Below are 19,568 nucleotides of genomic sequence, written 5' to 3' on the forward strand. Positions count from 1 at the left end.
CAAAGATTCGCGCCTGCTGAGAAATAGACCTCGGCACGTGCTCTCTCTCTCTCGCCGTAAATGACGGCACTGTCTTACTGCTTTCTGCCAATTTAAACTAACAGTCTATAAATCTCAGCAGCTATGCTACACATGCTGCATTACAAAAGCTTTAACTCAAATAATACGTGTAACAACTCGATTTTTACATTTTCTAAGAATCATGCAAGGACTGTTTGCCCATGCAAACCTCTTGTGGGTGGTTGCCAGGGTGTTGCTAAGATTTGCTTAATGGTATAAAATAATCTCGAAGATCTCCAGATCTTAGAAACATCTTCGATCGCCGCAGCGCAAGTCATGGAATTTTTCCATTTGCCAGGCAAAAATCAGAAGCCTCTCTGTAATAACAAGCACAAGTTACCTGCCAAAATGTTTGACCCTAATTATGAGCAATAATAATTGTGATGTTTTGCCTTTGCAAAACACTACTTGTACTAAGTACTAAGTTCAACCCATTGTAGGCCATAGGATTCATTACAAACGTACTTGAAAAGTGTACTGGGAATTATCATCACACAAGAATAGGGAAAAAGACATACAAGTATTTGAAGAACAAATCAAGGTTTGATCGGTCAAAAGTGTGATCTGTCGTAAGCCTGTAACAGATTTTAATTCTCAATTTTGTTAGGAAAAAAGTTAAAATATTGGAAATTTCTGATAGATGGAGAAAGAATGCAAATAGTATTTGTGTAGTGTGTGTTTGGAGCCTTAAAGCTATGTTCAGACTGCAGATAAATTTGGCCCAAATCCGATTTTTTTTTTTTCTCCTCATATGTGACTCTGATCTGTTTTTGTCACGACAGTGTGAACCGCATGGAATCTGATCTTTTCAGTTCTGTTTTGGGCCACTTCCATATGTGCTCCTAAATCTGATACAGGTCTGATGTTTTGCGATGTGACCTCAGTCTGAACAGTCATATCAAAATTCATGTGACTTTTACGTCACTCTAGATTGGCATTCATCACAATTTTGCACTCAAATTTTTTATCGTTCTTTTGTGCATATGGGTCAGTTCAGGACCATGATCTGTTCACACTGGAATCTGATATGTTGAACAGCTGTGAACAGCTATACAAAAGTTGCCAAAAGTTTCATGCCAAAGTTGGCATGAAATGAAAATTCACACTATTTTTTAAAATGCATCTTAATGATCTTACCGTGAACGATTCATCCATGCATGTTTCATATCTTTTAAAAAAAAGTTTGACTTCGTAATTTTAATCACAATGTCATAACTTGATCTTTTGGTGGAAAAAACAGACTTCTCCAATCATATAATCTGCTTAAACACCGTCCCTGCAAGCTTGTGTTCATTTGTCTCCATTCAATTAGTCACGCGTAGCGAGACCTTCAGACTGATGGCAGAAGGTCTGGACTCTATCGCAGCTTTCATCCAAGGACCACCCAAGAGGACATTTGACTGACATGTAACGCAACCAATCACAGTTTGTTTTGTTCCGCATCATGTTTAGGGGCGTGAAAATGTAAAGTCGATGTCCCTACAATAACAGATCGGATTATTAATTCAAGAACATTGTGCAAGTTTACTGCAACAATGGAGCAGCGAACGTCACATACTTTTAAAAATCCAGCGTTTAGTTGATCATGATAAGCGCTTGTAAATATGACCAGGAGGGGGTTTAGCGTCACGGCATTTATTTCCAGGCAGACTGTTAAAGAACGGACATCAAGTATAATTCAACCAACTAAATGATGACTTCGAAACTCCTGAAGTGTTTCCAGATAAGTGTGCCATATGCATCAAACGTTTAGCCGACAGTCCGTGGGCGTGACGTCTGAGGCTGAGACTACCATTCAATCAACAACCGATACATACAAGTCCTCGTCCAAATAAATAAATAAAAATCCATTTCTCTCTCATATACATCACAATATGGAAGAAAACATCTGCCACTATCTTAGGTACACTGCAACTTTAAAGTTACCATTTCATGTTGAACTTGAGGCCCAAAAACCCATTTTTCTGACAGACATATTTCCAAATAAAACCTGAGAAAAAAGTAGGGCGCCATTTCATCAAATGGTAAATGATTGGATCTTAAAAGTGAACATTATATACCAGGATGGGGGCAGGTAGTTGAAGTGGTGTGGTGGAAAAAAAAAGTAGGGATTCGTGAAATCAGCTGAAAGGGAAAGATAAAAGCTTACAAAGCCATTTTATTTTAAATAATCTGCAATGCTGAATCATGCACAATATGACCAGGAAAGTAAGTAGGTTTAATTTAAATGCTGTTGACTTTCAACAACCAGCGATGAGCAAGAAACAACGGTCGCACTGACCCAGCGTCTCAGCTCATTCATCTGTGCCTGTGTTCCTTAACTGACAGTGAAGGAGGCATCCTGGACAAAAAGAACAACAGCGTGGTTGACAGAGGGAAATCAGAAGACTGTCAACAACACACTGGGAGGAAGTGGCCTCGACACGGCCCTTTTTGGATACACGTCACGGCTGTTTCACTCAGACAGAGGTGGTTATGGTAATGTTTGTTGAGTCGGGTAGATTTGTGTTTATTTATATCTTAACAAGCTGTGAGAGGGAACACGAGCGCGTGTACACGTAACTTTTTTTTGGCAGCGGTGGTGTGAGATGGGGGTTGGATGACAGGGCTTCTCGCTAGAGGCTTTCAGGTCTCTTTACACTGGCTTCTGAGGACTTTTCATGTTCTTATGGAAAATATCCCTTTGAAATCCCTGTGCTGCACATTTTAATCTCATTTGTGGGGGAGAGTGATGCTGAGACAGGCCTGGGGAGAGCGCGAACGTTTCTCTGCCTTTCTCTAGCTCTCACTCTCCCTCCTTTTTCTTAGCATAATTTCATTCGTCAGAAGAATCCCTAGGCTGACATAGCTGGAGTGATTTAATTGATTTTAATCATCCACCTGAGAGAGGGAATTTGCGCCCTCTGTCCTGGAAGATAATGCCGGCGTCTTGGAGGATATCTCACTCCTCGTTAATGCTCTTCCATCTCCTGACACGTTATGAAAGGAAACTTTTGGAAATCACAGCTAGGCATTTGCATAACTAATTGCGCCGATGTGTGCCGTTTCCCCTCACAGCGGAGTCAAATCGCTTAATTTTTTTAAACTCTGTGTGAATGCAATTCAGAGTGAATTTGTATGAGCTTCATGTAGCAGCATCAAAACTTACTGTAGTGATTTAACATTTGCATACACTCATTTTTATGTTCATTTAGGCCAATGCAAGTTAGTCACATTTTTTAAAGTCAGTTATATAAAAACATAGATTGGTCTAATTTGATACCAAAAGGTAAAACTGATAGCCCCTTGACTAATCGCTAGTTGGTTGTAGTACTAAAGACACAGCCTTAATATAATGGATATCTTTATGTAACTAGCCCTAGGAGTGAAGGTTTAATGGGTTAGCATTGTCTAGTTAACCCCTGCTGGTACGTTAAAAGTATAGTTTATAGAATAGATAGAATGGGATAGAACGTTTGTAACCAAACAGTTCTGGGGCACCACTGAATTCCATAGTATGGATACTATGGAAGTCAAATGTGCCCACAACTGTTTGGTTGCAAATATTCTTCAAAATATCTTCCTTTGTGTTCAGCAGAACAAAGAAATTTATACAAGTTTGGAACAACCTGAGGGTGAGTAAATGATGATAGATTAACATTTTTGGGTGAACTATCCCTTTAATGCCACACCATTTTGGTGGCAAAAAGCATCTTTCTATGTCCACCACCATTCAAAAGTAGCTGTGTACTCTGACTCTTTGGCTAAAATTTCATTAGATATTAGTAGACAGTGATTTTTCACCAGATAATAAATAAACTCAGATTTGTCAGACTATTTTTGGAGGGCTCTTAAAAGCATGAAACGGACTTTCATGGTGTTCTAATATAGTGTGATCAGTCACATTAAGGCGCAGGTAATTGGCTAAAAGAGTTACTTGAAGTAAAGTTGTCAGTTTGGATGCCACCGGTTGACTTCAGCATGGTTGCTGTTTTTCACTCAATCAATCAATCAATCAAATCAATACTCTTCCAAAAATTAAAACACATTTTTAACAGAGGTATCAGATGCAACTTAAAAAAAAAAAAAAAAGGCCTTTAAACTTTAATAAATTACTTTAATAAAGATCAACATGTAAAACTGGATTAGGTAATGAATGATCAGAAGTATCAGAAGCAATTTTGATATAATGTAAATGGCACATAAAGCTAATTACTATCATGAGACAACCATGATCATTCTTGGTATGTTTTTATGGTGACATATTTTGTGCGAATGCACAGTAATAATAAATATTATAAGATGACATCACAAAGAAACATTTTTAAAGTGAAGTTTTTGTTCTTATTTGAGCTGATTTGACAAGAATCATAATGACTGATGCCTCACCTACTCACCTGTGAGACAATCGCTCTCATTCTCGGTGTCTCTCTGTAGATTTGGTCAGACAGTAGCATGCCCCTATAATGAGCAGATGTCTGGTGAAGTCTGGTGTCTATCAAAGCCTGTGATAATAACTAATGCATAGAATTGATTTGAAAGTTCACTACGGATCTGCAAATTCCCCTGTGCCAATACTCGGCTTACATGCTTTCACACTGCCGCTCATTCTGAGAGTTTCACCTCCTTCTGAGACATTTGCAAAGAATGTGTTGTCCAGCCATGATTCATATAAAATATTCTATATTTTCACTCAAGGAAAGAAAGGTATATACTGGAAGAGTTAAGGGACTAAAATCAACTTTGGACTTCATAATCATTGATGCATGATTGAAACCTGTCAAGAACATATCCAGGTCATATTTCACCCAGAAATAAAGTAAAGAATTTAGAAATAAAGTATATAATGGTGGTATTTGTTGTACTCCCTTTAATTCTGATAGTGCTGCAATAGTGCATTTTGTATACTACACAATACGACTTTTATTAATACATAATTTCTTATTTTTTCCTTTCCTATGTTAGGATGAAATGTGACTTCACATTCAGCTGATAATTGGTGCCTAAATAATTGATAAATGGAAGCTAAAATCATTGTTAATTCAAATACAAAATACAAAAAGCTTATATAACAGTGACAAATATAGACAGATATTCCATTTAGATAACAGTAGTAACAATTGAGCCACAAACGACTTTCCCAAAAAGGTTTTTTTTAATGACAAAACAATCATTCTCTCTCAAATGAAGAGTGACTCTGAGAAGAGACGTTTTAGCCAAATACTTACACAGACTCACTCAGTGATGAGATTTGCCTCTATTTGCATGAACCATCTTATGAGCTTAGAAAGTTATTAATAATTTCTCAATGATTCCAATACATATAATTAAAGATGAAGTTTGTTTACATTCATGAATTATAAATGTGTTTTAGCTACTGTAAATCCTATAATGGTCTGTAGCGTTAAGGATATGATATGAATGAATGCTTAAACCAAATATAAATATTTTTTAGACAAATAATTATTCACATTTGACATAAAAAATGCATAGCCACATTCGAATCAAATAATCAAATGAGAGATAGTGAGGGTTTGAGGTGGAAATCACTCGTTTTCTCCTCTCACACGCAGACGGCTACGTGCCTCAATAAACACTAAAATTATTCCAGCATTCCTGATCGCTTAAGGGTGAACGTTCGTGAAATGACGTGTTCCTCAGAAAGTTTCAATTTCCTTTCTCGTCTCCCTTTAGAGTTCCACTGCAATTTGTTTTATAAAGAAATCTGGAGGAAAAGCAAATGGAATGCAAAACCAAGCTGTAACAAGCCATTAGTTTGAAAATGGGATGGTGAATATTATAGTACACAAGAATAGCAAAACATGCTAAAAAAAAAAAAAAACTGCCTGGGGAAGGAATTTAAATATGTAGTTTACTAATATTTAATTTATTGGCTTCGCAAGGGAACCGAGCGTTTAGCAGCCGCATTTTTAGATCAGAAACAGAAAAATACAGTGATTAATGTTCCCTCAGACTGACCACAAAGTATTTTGAAAGCTCTGAAGCCAAATTCAACTACACTTCCCAGAGAAAATATGCCACTTTTCTTAGCCAACATTCAAATTTTCCTTTGACATCGCTGCATGTTGTGCAACAGCATTTGAAATATAATTGTCTTTCATTTTAAAGGGGACCTATTACGCCCCTTTTTACAAGATGTAATATAAGTTTTAGGTGTCCCATGAGCCCCTGTGTCTGTGAAGTTTCAGCTCAAATGCTCATTTTTGAGTGGAAGGAAAAACATGCTGTTTTTGTGCATGTATCTTTAAATGCAAATAAGGTGCTGCTCCCCACCCACTTTCCAGAAGAGGGAAGCCTGTACAGCTTGTGCCTAGAATACTCTGCCAAAAACTATCGGTGTCACGCTCACATGCATTGTAGTTCTTCTTCATCATGAAAGTTTATTATCTGCATGCGTTTTAAAGCCATATCAGTCTAAACTTCTGATATTTGGTTTTCTGAGCGCACACACCCAAGGCACGCGCACAGAAAGCTGCCTGTCAGACGACGCGCCCTGTGAGTATTAAACTAAGTTCTATTTCACATCTTATTGCGCTTAAACTGTCAAAAATACACACAAGGTATGTAAAAAACACACAAAGTTCACATAAACACAGTCTTGAACATGTCTGTGTCTGTGAACATAAACAGCAGGGAAAGAAATCTCATGTGTATATTAGATCTGTGTATTAAAGTGAAAGCAGCGTAATGTACAGTACCTGCTGCTGTATATGGTGTCAATATGAATCAAACAAAAGAAAAACTGCTCCTGATTTAATAACTTTAGTAGCTTTAATAAAAATACATTTCTTACTATAGGCTGCTGTTAAATGCTCTGGCAATGAGATAAACGTGGCGGACTGTGTACGGATCACTCAGGGGAGGAGCTAAGCTAACAGTCAAGGGCGGGGCTTAAGCAATGTGATGTCATATTGCTAGAATCTGCAAACGGCTTATTCTGAGACACTGCTTATGATTTATGGGGAATAAAAAAGGGGACTGGGTGGATTTTTACCGTTATATATACACACATTTATCTTCAAACACCATGTAAAAGTGAATTTTGCATAATAGTTCCTTTAAAGGAAAAACATCAAGCCTTAAAGTCAACATGAATTGAAAATGGATGCACATTCCTGGTCTTATTGTGCACAATTCATCACTGAATAATATTCCAGAGAAAAAAAATCATTCATCAAAATGTAATATTTTACTCTTCCTCTAAAATTACTTTCCTTTTCAGCTGACGTCATGAATCCCTTCTAAACCCACCTGTCTAAAACCACCTGTGTGTAATGCCCACTTTTTATGTTTCATGCTGTTCAATATTAACTAAAAGCTTAATAAAAGCATAGATTTGTGCTGTGATGTGAGTGAAGAGCAATGTCTAAAGTCTAAAGACCTCAACCAGATGCTCACCAGGGTCAAATTTACTTTCCTTCACATGTTCAACCCTCCATCCATTGCGATATTCTCACTGTACTCCGGGGCCCACAGTGCCCAGCTGTTTAACTGCCTTTGCTTTAGATCTATCAGGTCCATCTATCTGGAGGAAAGGTCTAAGAAACACTAACTTTGCATTATACATCTGCACTGGGCAAAGAGTGGTTCTCTTGCCCTGAAGATCTCTACCTCTTTCTCACCATCTCTCTCTCTCTCTATACTGGTCATCTTGCTTCACCCTGCTTCCTGTTAGACCAAATTAGCTTTGTAAATACTTTTTTATGAAAATATGCTGGTGTGTGTTACTCGCTGTGCTGAGTAAACAGCAAATGTTGCTTTGTTTTGATTTTCTAGTGCAATCTTAATTGCAAAAACACAATCAGCTGTTTGTAGGGAGGGCGTTTAATCTTTGAATTTAATGATTTGAGGGAGTGCACGCCAGAAGAATCATTTTATTGCTTCCCAAAGGGCTTTTCTTTTTCTTTCTCTCTCTTTTTTTGCTTCCTCTCCACCTCACTTCCAAGGTAGGGTGTTAACACAGGATAGGTTGTTGCATCTCAACAACAAAATGCTTTGCAATCATCCAAAATGGTCAATGAGGAACAAAAACAAGTATTTACATACATATGTATTTTTTTATATATATAAGACATAATGAAATATTGATAAAAGTAGTTCAATGCTAATTAAAAATGGACTATTTTACCTAATAAAGGCAGAAAAGAGAAATAATATAAGCTTTTTCATGCTTTTAAGTGCTTTAAATATTTATATTGTATACACACCAGCATATTTTTATACAAGACAATAATATATATATATATATAGAGAGAGAGAGAGAGAGATGAACATGGTTTCATAAGGACTTCTCCTGAGGACTGATGTGAATTTCTCATCCCAGCTGCAGGGGATATGACATCAGCACACGGAGCGCCTGGGGAAAGAGGTGCGGTAGAGCTCAACGTGAGGATGTTTGAGAGAGGAAATGTGTGTGAGAGCCACTCAACTACAACACTACAGCACTGCTGCTCTGGAAACACTAAGACTTCTGGAGAAAACATGGATGGAGATGTCGTATCTCTAGTGGCTGTACAGCTTATTCCTGCTGGATAAACTTTTACCATTTTTCTTGAGATGTTTGATTTTTTACAGATAAAGAGAAGTATACAGTTCTAGGTATCATTTGTGCCTATGGCATCCAGAAAAAAATTAATTAGACATGGGCTGTGTCCAGAATAGCATAATTTACATATTTACTCACACACTGATTAGCCAAAACATTATGACCAGTCACAGCTGAAGCGAATACCGTTGATCATCTCCTAAAAAGGCCAAATATTAAGGTCTGGGTAGATTAGATGGTAAGAAAACAATCAGTTCTCATAATCAATGTGTTGGATGCAGGAGAAATGGGCAGGAATAAAGATCTGAGCAACTATGACAAGTGTTCATAATGTTTTGGCTCATCGGTATATATAAACTGATGTATATACAGTAGTACGCAGTATGTGAATTTTCAGTATGCATGGAATAGTTGGATGAAAAACTTCAAAAATGATTAAAATTAGAAATGCTGCCTTGGCCTAACTGAAATAAAATAAGTTAGTTCAAATACTGAAATTACTAAAAATACAACTGATACAAGTAAATAAATAAAATATTTAAAAAAAAGACAAAACTGACTAAAACAAACTAATAAGATAATATGAAAACTGAACATATAACAACATATAAAAGCTAATTCAAAAGATGAATAATTATAACATTATTTAAATAACACTAAAATAAAAACCTTAAACCTAATTACAAATTGAGTGTTTATCTTATATTTTTGTGTGCTATTCTATATTGTTACCAGAGTATTGTGCTTAGCTTAGCAACATGTTAACAAAAACATTTACTGGAAACAATTATGAGTTGACATGAAGAGCACTATGTCCCAAATGGCACATTTCATGTGCACTTACGGTCTTGTAAAATTACAATGCGCGTGATTGTGAAGTTCACGAGACTGTAGGGTGTCCCATTTATCATTTTAGGTTTCAGAAGGGTGCTCGCAAACTGTGGTCGATATGCGCCCTCAACGCGCACTTTTGCTGAGCTCCACACTGAAGTGAGCTCCGCAGCAGACTTCTTATGGTGTTACACAGCCGTGTCTCATCTGTAAGGGCAGGTGGGGCAGCAGAGCCCCACCAAAATATTCATCCAAAACATAGACCTCTATATAAACTAAATCAATAATAAATTGTAAATGTGTTCAGCATTCTGCAACAAATATTTGTCAGATTTGTTTAGACTATTTTAAGTCGTGCGCAGGATATGTTAAAATTTAACGTATGACTTTGGCAGGCATGTATTCATGATAGTAAGCGGGCAGCCAGTCTCGGAGCCCTCCCTAGCTCTACAGCGCCCCACTATGTTCCAATGTAAATCTGTGGTGAAAAAATGGAACTGCAGCGTGCTTTGAGAGCCATTGGGGCAGATTTCCGACTGCCCCGCTCATTTGCATATTACCTTAGGTAAACCTTGCTCCAGACCAAGACGATATCAACCCGCATCAGCTGTGTGTGTATTAGTCTGCATCAAGTCAGTAAATATTGGAATGTTTGTAATTCCTATGTGGAGTAGCATATCAAATTAATAAAAGTATAAATCCTTTAGTTTAATCATGCTCATGTGAATATACAATTCTGTTGTGTTTATTTCATGTTTCAGAATCGACATGACTTTCTTTTCCTCACTGGAATTACTCTACAACTAAAAAAAATATTAAAATATTATATTAAAACAACATTTGGGGCAATAACTACTACATTAATTCTAAGATAGCATTATGTGTGTCACGTGTAATTAAAGCTTGTCAATCAACATTAGAGCACCACCCTCAGGCTGAATAAAGCAACCTCTGCAAAAAAAAAAAGTGTTCTGTGATTACAATATAAAGCTTACAAAATGTATATCATAAACTGCCGCTAAGACCCAGAATCTGCCCTACCTAAATTTACGGTCAGGAGCCGCTACTAGTGTTACAAAAGTGTGAACTTGTAGGAAGACCGAGTGTTTAGGGTGCCATTTGGGACAGGGCCTATGTAGAGTGTTCCCAGTATGCACTGTATTCTCAACACTGCCATAGGAAGTGCTATAACATACATTTGTATAGCCTTTCTTCTATAGCCAGTTTTCCCTTTCAGGGCACTGCCATGTAAGTGCAATGGTTTGAAGAGAATCTTGCTGAGCAAGTTAAAATGGACATAGTCAGATACCTGAATAAAAACATCCAATTTAACTGCACATGCATGCAATGCACTGGCCAAGCATTTGCATTTGTGTACACATACTAGCTTGAAGTATGTTTCTGCTGCCTACGTGAAAAGCCAGCTCACTAGGTTTTAGAGCAAAACTATTAACTTTTTAAATGTTTTTACGGTTGAACATACCACTAGTACTCTCAATCCCAAAACCTCTTCACTGAGCAAAAAACCCCACAAGCATGTTAAACTGTGCAGCGCTAGGCCTTGTTTAATTCAGTGAATTCAAATTCTGATCACTCTCGCCCTCTCTCCTATACAGCTACTTTTACAGAGCTTCATTAATCTTTGTTGAATACAATGACATACATCTTTAATGTGCTTGCTGTCAAGTCGTATTTCAGTTAGAGTGCAGCAAAGTGAATGACAGCAAGCAATATTAATAAATTTAACATGGACTGTATAAATTTTTAACAGAACAAGAATGGGAGGCCGGGCTCATCTACCCGCGCCCTCCCTCCCTCTGTGTTTTCAAACCGACGGATTTTACGGCGAACGGGACGGGCGCGTTTCCTCAAAGTTGAGGCCCTCAGTATAAATAGATTTACATGTCATTAATAAGTAAATTAGGAAAATGCCTTTCAAGTGAAGACAAGTACATAAGCATAATCTCCATATTAAAGGAGTATCCTTTGAAAAGCCACAGAGGAATTTGAGGAGTCAGGCGATATGTCATGCCGCTCTCGTCTGCTTTCTCTGCACCTTTAATTACGGAGGAGTTTGATTATGGATCCAGCGTCTCACCACCAAGGTGCCAGAAACGAGCTGCATGCAGAGCCACCTATGATCATTTCGTACACGTGGAGGCCTGATTTCGGAGTCGAGACTTGTGGAAAAGCGAATTAGTGACAGCTCCCTCGTACTTGTTTCTTACTGCTGTAATAATATTAAAATATTAAGATTAATTCCATCAAAGCTCACACGCAGAAAAAAAAAAAGAACGAATCCAAAAATGACGATTAAGGATGCTATTTCAAATTAAAAAAATTACTGCTGTGATTTTTGGCTTTCGCACAAGGTCCCAGCAGAGATAATTTGCTGTACGTTTAAACCCGATGAGAACCCAGTCTGTCTGTGTTAAATAAGAAAGTTACGCTTGATATGAGACATGTTTTCGCAGTAGCTTTAGCGATTATAGGAAATCATATGCAAAGCCGGAGTCCTGATCCGAAGTTAATTTATAATTGTGTAGAAGTTATTAATTAGCCGACGTGTTATTAGAAGAGCATGCACTACAAAGGATTTATTTTACGCACAACAACACGGGATAGAAGCACTTCCGTAGTCCCTTTTTTCTCTCCCTCTCTCTTTTTTCCCTTTCTCCCAGGATGTTTATTTATTTATTTATTTGGATAAAACCTTTCAAGAGGAACACAAGTTTGAACCCCTGCCAGGATAGGTGCTCGCACAAAGCCGCCACATGCTCACAATCGTCATTTTTATAAAGGGGCATCTGTATTTGCTAATTGCATGGTCGAAACAAAATGCATATGAATGTGGAAAACTTAAAAACATATAAGCACGTTTATTTCCATTTTGATACGAAAAGCTCCAGCATGTAATCTGTGTGACCCAAATATCTGAAGTCTGTCTCACCCTCCAGTGAATGCCACATTGAAACACCCTGGAAATACCATATTGGATCCAATTTTCCATCACAGGCTGGCTGCCAAACTAATTAATTTAGTGTGGAATGGGCAGTTAGCTCGCACTGTGCCGACAGCAGAACACATAAATAAAGATCATGACGATAGCACGTATCCCGATGAGCAGATTGGACACATATGCACACTTACTGTCAATCAAAGTTACGTCCGTGATGGGCTGCCTGCCTCTCCACAATATGGTGCAGTTAGCGGCACATGCTGCGGAGGAAGAGGCAGATATTCAGCAGGAGCGAGTCACATTTGCCTGACACACGCATGATAGCATCACTAAAGAATATGTTCATGAATTAACATCATATGCTCAGTTGCTAAAAGAAGCAGCATAGGGAAGCTGTTTTGAAGCTACTCCTAAAATGAGGAAAATGTAGTTAGCTACACAAGCAAACTAACATTGATGCTATCGATGAGGCGATATATTTTTATATAACCATCAGATTGAGTACATTGAGATCAATATTTATCTCAATTACAGAGACAACAACTGATACATTTATAACTAGTATATAAATGAGTTACTGAACTATCACAGTGGGATTAAAATACATAGCTAAAGTTAGTGAATTTGATATTTTTTAACCACCTTTTTAAATGTTGATATTGTCAAACTGATTTCTGTAATTTTATCAAACTGGATAATGTACTAGAGTGAGAAAAACCAACTACTGCCACAGAAAAACATCAAAAAAATTCATCAAATCCATTGCAAATACTTACTGACATTGGTGCTGTTGTTTTCCCTCCAAAGTGAAATATATTCATTTATATACTGAAAACTGTGACAAACAGTAGCATTTAACTAAATGTTTTGCTACAATGAAATGGGACGTCAGCTCAATGACACAAATAATTCAGTGAATCATTTTCTAGAACATTTAAATTTGTGAACCATCTGAACCATACGATTCACTAAAATGAATCAGATAGAGACTTACTAGGAAAGAAATGTGACAGAAAAACACAGCCCTGTTGCATTTGTTGCCAACTGAAAAAGCTAAAAACAGTAAAAAAAAAAAAAAAAAAAAAAAAATCCTATATATGTGATATAGCTAATGTTTCTTTTAAACAACGCTGCATTGCTTAAAATAGCAATATTTGCCAAATAATAATCTTTACAGTTCAAGTCTTGTCGGTTTACTATAGACTGATATCAAGTCAATCTGGTTTTAAAAGGTCTCGAGTTCACTTTCACATGGCTGATTCTGGTCAGTACGCGTATCTGTGTACTGTGGCTTAAATTATTGTGGAGTGGTCCGTGTACCAGAAAAACACTTTGGATATGCTCAAAAGGAGCCCCATCTCAAAGGAAGTGCATCCTCAAAGAAATGGAGTATATCTGAAATTCTTTTTAATGTCTGGATAGGCGGCAGAGTGAAGCCGCGGCCTACTGGTGACTCTACCATTAACGAATGGCCTAGATTCTTACGACCCTGTCTCTCTCTCTCTCCCTCTCTCACGTTCACTGATGCAACACATCTGCTTATTAGAAAGAGGCGAAAATTTATAAAACTGCACACAACTATATGTAGGGGTGTAATGGTACACAAAAATGATGGTTCGGTACGTACCTCGGTTTTGAAGTCACGGTTCGGTACAGGTTCGGTACAGCAGGGTGAGAAAACTAAACATTTTTCTTTTTCTTTTTTTATTAAGTGTTGGTTTACTGAACAAACTGTGTCTCTGTCTTTAAATCCATTCAATTATAATTATTTTTTTCTTAAGGATAAAATCTACAGTATATCAGCTAATGATGTAAACTATATAGGGAGCCCTTACTTGCACATTACTATAATATTAAAGGTTACAATTAACAACCCAAACTATTCAATTCAGTTGCTATTTATTTTTAGATATAATCATCAAAACTCAAATAATAATAATAAAAATACTGTGTGTAAAAACATGTAAATTGCACATAGAGCAGTTTCTGCATTAACTTCTATATCTAATTATAAGATTATGTTTCTCCAATTCGTTGTTAAAATATAATCATGTACACAGTGGCTGTCAACTTGTATTCACGACGGATTTAATTAAACAAACATTAAATAAATAAGACATCACTAACAGGTTAATTAAAATTAATATAGGCTAATATTGTGCATATTTAGCGAAAGAGTTCATTTCTCTAGCGAGCTAACAACATGTGGACACTGAATGGCATTTCTGAGGTAAATGTAATGCTACGTGACATTGTTTACAAGCTGTTTTATTGACTTCTTTCCGCGGTTGAAACACTGATTGAGCGATTACATGAGATATGATACGTTTCAGTAAGTTGTACTGTATCTTTCAACATACCTTCAGATGTTCATTCGTGTTCATTTTGTAACTATTAACGTTAGTGAAGAGGAAGGGATGATCGCGTTCAATCGCTCTGCCGCTCGAACTGAGGCGCCAATACAGCGTCTGTAACGCCACATCAAAAGCGTCAAACCGGCATTTATTGTTTGAATTTCCTGATAAAATCGACAGAATTTGAAAAATTACACTTTGTTTCTTATCGAACGTAACAAACCACAGAGGTTATTACGATTATTGGGGGTTAATGCTGGTTAAAGGCAGTTAGACTACAATGCAATACCGCGCGCGGCTGGATTGTAGTGTGGATTGCCTGTGACTGACTGTATTCCTGCATGAACCGAACCGTGACTGTACGGTTTGGAACAGGAAGAATACATGTACCGTTACACCCCTACATATGGGTCATTCCTGTTATGCAGAACCTTTTAAAAATAAAGGAATTTAAAATATGTATTATTTTAAAGAAAGCACAATGAAAGGGCATATTTTCAGAAATGTGCTGTGGTCAAGCTCAGACACTTACAATTAAAACAAATGATCAAAATGGGATGGAAATAAATAGCTAAAGTTAGTCATTTTGATATTTTTTTTTAACCATCTTTTTAAATGTTGATACTGTTACACTGATTTCTGTAATTCTATTAAACCGGATAATGAGAAAAACCACTACTACCACAGAAAAACATAAAAGAATTCATCCAATCCATTGGTAATATTTACTGGCATTGGTGTTCTGTTTTCCCTCCAAACTTATGTCACTTCCTCGATGATGATGTCATTAAGGAATTAATGGGATATAAAGGGATGTCACAGAAGATTAACAGGATGGAAAGTGATACTGAGGACCTATAAAATGATAAAAAAAAATAAAAAAAAATTCTCAAAAAAAGGAAACATTGTTTGAAACATTTCGATTAGAAAAAGAAGAATAAAAAAAGAAACAAACATTGGGGTGTTTCTTAATAAATTACCAGTTTTTCATGTTAGAATTGCAACACAGAGGAAAAACATCCAGTTAAAATTTAACCTTATGTTCAAACCAAATAAATTACATTTTCCATTATTAAAAAGTCTAAGTATAATACTATTCCCTCATGTATTATAGAGACTTGAATGTACTGGATGTAGGCCTACTGCATAGTAGGACTGACCCCTATAGCATATCATAAAATAACACAGGCCAAGGGTTTGCACATGGGTCAGCATTTGATCATTATCAGAGAAAATATCTGTAGCTTGACAGTTTTAACCCTGTACACATCATCTGACATATCAGTCCACCCTGTGACACGAGTTTGACATATTGCCAAAGACTTATAAAGTCTACACTTCTAATTGCAGACAAAAACTAGGACAGCAATCCACAGCGCAGTTCACAGCCCTGGAGCCAAACGGCCTGGTCTCTGAAATGAGTTTCTGTTAGCATTAGCACAGAGCGCTAAACCCGTGACCTTTCGAGCCACAGCCAAGTGACTCCTCGTGTCCAAGTTCTCTTTTCCCTCGTTCCCATTAGCTCCCTTTGCTCTCCGGGCTACGGCAGTTTATCAGCCAGCCAGATAAAATTGGTATTGGGATAAAGCTCACAATCTCCTCGCGTAATCCTATTTTTCCAGCGCTACCATGTATAATGGGCTGATAGACTGGAACTCGGCAATGAGGAAATCTGAACCTGACAAGGGGGAGACGCAGACAGGAAACGCCTCGCAGGCTTGTTTGAAGTCTTATTTTGAGGTGTCAGAAAATGATCCATGACACAAAGCTTCATAATGTGAAGAAAATTGTTTTTCACAGATGGAATGGAGTGCTTTTGGACGCTTACCAAAGCATTGTTTCAGATGAAATGTAATATTTACAGACCCCGCCCCCCCATAAAGGAAGAATGAATGAACAAAGTGATGCGATAAACATGAATAATCACCTTGGAATAACAATGATTCAATAAATTAGCGTTTTGTGGCTTTCCAATTTAAAATGTGTTCAGTCGTGTTTACTGTACAACAACAACATTTTAATCTGTACGCCTATTTGTGTCTTGCTTTCCTGTAAAAATTTCTTTAAACATCTTTTACATTTCCTTGAGAAGCAAAATGATATAACTTAAAACAAGTTTTTTTTTATTACCCCAAATCATTGCAAAATTTCTTTCTTTCTTTAAGCAAAATTGTTTGAAAATAATACTTGTTTTCATTGAATATGTCTGTATTATACATTTTTTTAACTCAATTGAAATTTTTTATTTTTTTTATTTGATTTTTCTGAGCATTAATCTAAATGCGTTTTGTTAAATAATTTCTGAAAAATAATAAGAATGAATGAATAAATACATAAGTGAATAAATGAATGAATGAATAATAAATGGATGAATGAATGAATGAATGAATGAATACATAAATGAATAAATAAATAATGAATGAATAAGTAAATAATACATAAGTGAATGAATGAACAAATAACATGAATGAATGAATAATACATGAATGAATGAATGAACGTATACATGAATAATACATAAGTGAATAAATGAACAAATAATACATGAATGAATGAATAATACATGAATGAATGAACAAATAATGAATGAATGAATGAATAATACATGAATGAATGAACAAATAATGAATGAATGAATACATGTATGAATGACTGAATGAACGTATACATGAATAATACATAAGTGAATGAACAAATAATACATGAATGAATGAATGAATGAATGAATGAATAATACATGAATGAATGAATGAATGAATGAATGAATAAATAATACATAAGTGAATGAATGAACAAATAACATGAATGAATGATACATGGATGAATGAATAATGAATGAATGAATGAATGAATGACTGACTGAATGAATAATACATGAATAATACATAAGTGAATAAATGAACAAATAATACATGAATGAATGAATAAATTAATAATACATGAATGAATGATTAGTACATAAGTGAATGAATGAACAAATAATACATGAATGAATAAATGAATGAATGAATGAATGAATAATACATGAATGAATGAATAAATGCATAATACATCAATTGATGAACAAATAATGAATGAATGAATGAACAATACATGAATGAACGAATGAATGAATAATACATGAATGAATGAATGAATAAAATAAATGAATGAATGAATGAATAATACATGAATAAATGAATCAATAAACAAATAAATGAATGAATGAAAGTTTGCAATAATTTGGGGTAAGAAAAATAAACTATAACAATACAGACATATGAAAAAAAAAAACATTATTTTCAAACAATTTTGCTTATATTAAATTTATTTATAAAAGTCGAAAGTGGATTTTGTGAGGCGTTTCTAGGATATTTCTGAAAAACAGGACAAAAATACTAATTAACAAAATGATTCTTTTGCGGTGTGAGCATAAAATCTGCATGGGGAAAAATACCTGTCTCAAGTCAACAGTAAATTTCATAGCAAACTTTGAATGGGTCAAAAATAGGGTTTTATTGAGTTCGGAGCCCATGGTCATTAGTCTCACTTTTCTGTCTGCTTCTGCGGTCTCAGGTGGCACATGTACCTCTTCGCCTCACCCATCTCTTAAAAACATGTCGGACCGAGCTCACGGAGGGATGGCAAAGGCATGTTTCACTGTCACCAAATCCCCTGTAAATAACCTCAACGGGAGCCAATGAATGTCACCGGCCCTCTCAAGAGATGACACAATAGCGGAGAGTCCCAATAAACTTCAACTGAGCTTCTGAGGGGCTGGTGGGCCGATCGACGCTTTGGAAACAAGAGGAAATCATCGCTTTCTTTCCCCAGCCCACCTCCCTCTGCAGACCAACATCTATTTAAAGATTTCTCACACTGCTTGAGTCATGACGAATGTTGTTTGGTAACAATACGACGTTCATTCATCATGAGATGATGAGGCATGAGAGCGAGAGCAGAGGTGCAGATGTGTCAGGTGCCTTTCTGCTCTCTGCTGTTGTTTGGCTTTAATTCATGTCAGGCGGAGAGAAAAAACACTTTTAAGTTCCTTTATGCCAAATTAAGCACTTCTAAATAGGGCGTTCTGGGGGCCATTAGTTCTGTTAAGCACACCAGCAATCAAAGGTAGTTTTTGCTCTTTTGTCATTGATGGAGCTGGAATCCATAATGACACATAAATGTTGTGTGTCTTTATTCCATTCTTCACAAACCCGAAGTCGCATACGAATAACGTTCCAGGAAAAGATAAATTATGTCAAGTGGGCTTAAACATAGTCGTTAGTCATGTTAATATGCTATGACATCACCCCATGATAATGTCAGGGGAAATGTGAAAAGCTCAGTTTCTGCAGTTCAAAATTCAACATCTGTGAAAAATGGCTCTTTGCTTGCTGAATTTCCTGTGTGTTATGTGGAGTTGCATCCAAATAACAATGAACCATTTTTGCAATCTTATTTATCTATGTTCTACTCTGTTTATTAAAGGCATAGTTCACCCCAAAATTAAAATTATCCCATGATTTACTCACCCTCAAGCCATCCTAGGTGTATATGACTATCTTCTTTTAGACGAACACAATCAGAGATACATTTAAAAATATCCTTAGTCCTCCAAGGTTTATAATGGGTGCATTTTGAAGTCAAAAATAATGCATCCATCCATGAAAAAAGTAATCCCCCCTATTTACAACCATTATAAACTCCGGAGGACTAAGGATATTTTTAAATATATCTCCGATTGTGTTCGTCTAAAAGAAGATATACACCTAGGATGGCATGAGGGTGAGTAAATCATGGGATAATTTTAATTTTTGGGTGAACTATCCCTTTAAGATTG

This window comes from Ctenopharyngodon idella, chromosome 12 (genome assembly GCF_019924925.1).
Source record: "Ctenopharyngodon idella isolate HZGC_01 chromosome 12, HZGC01, whole genome shotgun sequence".
Taxonomy (NCBI): domain Eukaryota; kingdom Metazoa; phylum Chordata; class Actinopteri; order Cypriniformes; family Xenocyprididae; genus Ctenopharyngodon; species Ctenopharyngodon idella.